The sequence below is a fragment of the Lissotriton helveticus genome, chromosome 1_1, assembly GCF_964261635.1.
Source record: "Lissotriton helveticus chromosome 1_1, aLisHel1.1, whole genome shotgun sequence".
NCBI lineage: Eukaryota > Metazoa > Chordata > Amphibia > Caudata > Salamandridae > Lissotriton > Lissotriton helveticus.
In genome coordinates this window covers 1,070,943,184-1,070,948,309 of record NC_136057.1, presented here as the reverse complement: position 1 = coordinate 1,070,948,309, position 5,126 = coordinate 1,070,943,184, and the positions used below count along the sequence as shown (strand labels likewise).

Below are 5,126 nucleotides of genomic sequence, written 5' to 3'. Positions count from 1 at the left end.
TATTACCTACTGGCAGTCGTCTGGATATATATATATATATTATATTACCTACTGGCGGTTGCAGGTAGGTAGTTATAGTTAAAACCTAGTTTCCACAGGAAAGCCACAACATTCTATTTGGAAAAAAGTTGGCGCCGGTGGACAAATCTTTGCGAATTTCTCCAAGAAAATGGCCTGCTCCTTCCCTGAAAGTTGGGGGTGTTTCGTGAAGTGGGGGCCGAGAAAAAAGGGGGGTCCCAAAACGTGTTTTCCCCATGCAATTTCCCATAGGACCTTTAGCCAGGGCTACAGACCGAACGGCTGAACGGAATTACACCAAACTTGGCAAAAAGGTAGAGTTCTGTTCGCAGATCACACTTTCTGTTGAATGGTGTAAATCCATTGAGTAGTTTGTGAGAAAATCATAAGTAAAATCATAGATATATATTGCAGGTGTTACGGTGAGCTTACTGTAAGCTTACTCTACTCTGTACCTTCCCGAGCATGAGCTGAATGCTAATTGGCTGTCAACTAACTGTCAACACTCTAAACCAGAAAGTGTTGGCAGCCATCTTGTGCCTCGGTAGACTGAGGCACAAGAAAGCAGGGAAACAAAGGTGGAAAACACGCAAAGGGGGCAGGGTAGAAACACCCTGACCCCCTAGGCCTGCTCTGAGGGTCCCACAAGGACCCCCAAGGCCCAAAAATATATATTTTTTTGAAAAATCGCAGGGTTCGCGTAGGTACACGTACCATGGTGATAGAAAACAAATTTGCATATATATATTTTTTTTTACGTGGGGATTCCAACTCGGCATACTTAGGCTCAATTAAAACAAAATAATAATAAATGCGCACAGAGGCCTGTAGGTCCTCGAAGTTTCCTGGCTGCGGTTGGAGTAGATCCCCGGGTAGAGAGAGCATGGAGGATCCGGAGCCGCAGCGGAGGAGCGCGGTGGACATCAACTGAGCGGGCGTCAATGAGCTGGAGGGGGCGCTGAGGGGTATCGACAGGAGGAGAGCCCGGGGCATCGTGCGGAAGAGAGAGGAGCTGAAGGGGTTCAACTCCTTAGAAAATCTCCTGCATGTGAAGGGGATTACCACCCGCATTCTGGAAATTAACAGTGACCGCCTGACGTGCCGGAAGAGGCAATGCAGTGGTGATACTGGCCGGGGTAGCTGCTCGCACAACAACACACAGCCAAGGCCATCCAGTTCTACAGGAGATGCTTTGAATGGCAACGTGTCTCAGGAACATTCCAGAGGCATGGGCAGAGAGGAGGAAGAAGAGTCAGAGATTCAGGCCGTTTGGGGGGAGGAAGAGGAGGATGAGTCGGAAGAGTCTGACCGCTCTGGCGTGCGAGGAGAGGATGAAGGGGAGGAAGAGAGCGAAGATGGAGAGGATGGCAATGACATCTACTTCTATTATATGATGGATGAGCACTGGATTGATTATCTGGAGTGTACTGAGGAGGGGAACCTCATTTGTCATGTTCGGCCCAAGACGAAACGAAAATCTGAGAATGGTGTCGATGTGAGAGCCCTATCTCCTGGAAAGAATTTATGCAAAGGCTCAGAGTACAGCAGTTTTAGGTCATTAGCACAATGCATAAAAAGTGCCACAACATTTGGGGACCTGCGAAATGCCACCATGGGCATCAGCGTTGACGAATCCCTTCCACCGCCCCTCCAGCAGAGCTGCAGGACTGGCTGCGGACCTTTCAGAAGTGGACCGGTCCTGAGAGGTTGCTAGCATTGGATGAGCTCATCAATCGCTGTGAACCATCTCAAATCAAGTATATGATGCAAGTCATCGAGCCACAGTTCCAACGTGATTTACAATGTTATGTAAATGCTGGCCCCTGAGGCCGAAACAATATGTAATTTGTACATTGTTATGAGTTTGTATAAGATCCCGCATTAGGCATTTAGTACACTGGTTATTTTTACCCACTAGGGTGAAATAAGCTGCTAGCTAGCCAAATCTTGATCAGTAGTGTATTTGTTTATTGATATATGTCTAAATATCCAGACAGTGTCACATGGTAGGCTATTTTTTATAAGTTTTTATTATGGCGCACTTGGGCGTCTCAATCATATGTTTACTGAGAAGTGCACTGGTATGTTTAGGTATTTACTCATATCGCCTGTACCCACTTGGGTTGCATGCTTGTAAACCTGTCTATATTGCCTATCAGACTGCTTTTCGTGTGAACGAGGGCGTAGCTCAACCAGTACGTGCATCTTTTGCCGTGGGTTTCAGCTACTGACGAGTTCGCTGCTCTCCCCGAGACTTTTTTGATAACATTTCACACTAATTCATTATTACTATTATTTTTTGGCAAAAATGAACTTATGATGCCACACAACAAAGTGATCATATACCGTACACTATTTATGTGTTTTCTTTATGTATTAGATGCCATGACAGTCAGCAAGCCGATGATTTGTAAACATTTTATTTACTTTTTGTTTGCAGTTTAATATTATATTTGCACACGTTCATAATGATGATGATATGAAAACAGGAGGCTCTCTAATGAATATGAAACTTAATGGCACTTGTTCTATGGCCCAGAATTTGAGACATTCCCACCGACTTTCATGTTCTTTCTCCATATGTTTCGCTATCGCATTGGATTTCATCTCTTTACTACCCAAAGAGCTTGCCCTGTACGTACTATCCTTCTTAGAGCCCCGGGACCTTCAGCGAGCCGCTCAGACCTGCCGCTACTGGAGGATCCTGGCTGAGGACAATTTGCTATGGCGGGAAAAATGCAGAGATGAAGGAATTGATGAGCCCCTCAACCTGAGACGGCGGAGGATGCTGACACCTGGTTTCATGTACAGTCCAGGAAATGTGGTTTCATGAGGCAGCACAAGATAGATATGACCTGGCGAAGCGGGGACATCAGGCCCCCTAAGGTGCTAAAGGGACATGATGATCACATCATAACTTGTCTTCAGTTCTGTGGGAACCGGATAGTTAGCGGGTCTGATGACAACATGCTAAAGGTTTGGTCTGCTATCACAGGAGAGTGTGTTCAGACATTGGTGGGGCACACAGGCGACGTCTGGTCCTCTCAGATGAGAGATAATATAGTGATTAGTGGCTCCACAGACAGGACGCTGAAGGTCTGGAACACAGACTCTGGCGAGTGCATCCACACCATGTATGGGCATACATCCACAGTGCGCTGTATGCACCTTCATGCAAGCAGGGTTGTTAGCGGCTCACGTGATGCCACCCTGAGGCTCTGGGACATTGAGACTGGACAGTGTCTGCATGTACTTATGGGTCATGTGGCTGCTGTTCGCTGAGTGCAGTACGATGGCAAGAAGGTGGTTAGCGGTGCTTATGATTACACTGTGAAGGTCTGGGGCCCGGAGACAGAGACTTGAATTCACACTCTGCAAGGACACACCAACAGAGTCTACTCCTTGCAGTTTGATGGGGAACATATTGGGAGCGGCTCCTTGGACACCTTTATCCGTGTCTGGGATGTGGAATGTGGAAATTGTTTGCACACGCTTATGGGTCATCAGTCCCTGACCAGTGGGATGGAGCTGCGGGACAACACCCTCGTCTCAGGAAATGCCGACTCCACTGTGAAGATCTGGGATATAAAGACAGGACAGTGCTTACAGACACTGCAGGGCCCCCAGAAGCATAAGAGTGCTGTCACTTGCTTACTAAGCGAGTGTGTGAAGTTGGTAGTCGAAATGGCACAGAGGAAACAAAGTTGCAATAATAAATGTGTAAGTTGACTGCCAAATTCCGTTCCTTGTGCCTCTACTATTGCGACACCGTCCCTCTCTGCTGTCACTCCTAGACCACCAATTTTCGATATCCATCCAGCAACAATTTAATTAAATCAATGACCAAGACTGGGAGTTGGAGCCGAAAAATCTCGCATCGCATTTCCACTTCCAATCTCTCTAGCTCAAACTTCAATCATCTCTCAACCCGAAGATGGATACGTCAATCTTTCCGGCACTGTTTGCATTCCAAGCCTCGCTATCAAAATTAGAGCAACTCTCATTGGCCAAACGTCACCAGTGAAGAATCTCATTTGCTGTACTTTCTAGGGGGACTGACCTCTGTCTTTTTAAAATGGCGCTGCTTTGAGTTTCTCAGTAAATGCTAGAACTGTAGCCCAGAGTTGCCAGATTCGTTGTCTGTTAGTTGTGAAGTGTCTGTAGGTGCCTTGCAGTGTGTATGCACAGCCCTGTGCAGAGTGTGAAGTGTGCCATGGGGGTCTCCGTCTGTGAACCCACCCCATAGCTCGCTAGCTCTGTCCTAAACCTGTCCTGACTCCTGCTGCGGACACCTCTCCTCTGATGCGGACACACTCTCCTCTGGTGCTCTGGCAAACACGGGCGTCTGTCAGAGGAGGGCCCCTCAAAGTGAGCTTTGTGACAGTATCACGACATACCATAACCAGCTGTAATGATTCCCAGCCTATTTACAACAGAAGGATGAAGGGCTGAGACGGTCATTGCCAGATTCGGCTCGAAATCTGCAGACCACATTGAGCCCTGAAGTCACTGAGTGCTATTACCGGATTCAGTCTCGTGATCTGCACTCCCGCCACAGTGATCACTGAAGTCATCGAGTGACATTGGTGGATTCAGTCTCGTGATCTGCAGGCTACAGTGAGCCCTGAAGTCAGAGTGATATTGCTGGATTCAGTCTCATGATCTGCAGTCCACAGTGAGCCCTGGAGTCAGAGTGATATTGCCGGTTTGCACTGACGTCCCTTGTTCGCCTGCTTTAAATGGGCTGGTGTTGTCAGACACTGTGTGCTTCCAGTTCTTTCGTTTGAAATGGAGAGTTTCACCTCTTCACTGCAGTGACACACTACTTTGAATTGGTGACTACAGGCACCTCTCAATAGCGATCAGACCCCCTGGGACACCAAGTGCTGGCGTTGTTACATTTCCGCTTTCAGCTCACCCACCCTGTCAGGCCAGGAAGATACAGTGCTACTTTGAACAGCATCTCAATGCTTCCCTTGCTGACCTCCTTCGGGTCAAGTAGTTGCCACACTTACTTCTCTCGGTTATCTTCTGACCAGGACAGGAATGTCCCTTTGACCTCCTTGTCACAGGTTTCAATTCCGGTGTGACCACTCAGCCCTTCATCC

At 47.7% G+C, this 5,126-nt stretch overlaps 1 pseudogene; it reads left to right on the top strand.

Annotated features, from left to right (window-relative positions):
* Nucleotides 1–1,078: 1,078 nt before the first annotated feature.
* On the top strand, nucleotides 1,079–3,747 carry LOC144763454 (uncharacterized; annotated as a pseudogene).
* The last annotated feature ends 1,379 nt before the right edge of the window (nucleotides 3,748–5,126 follow it).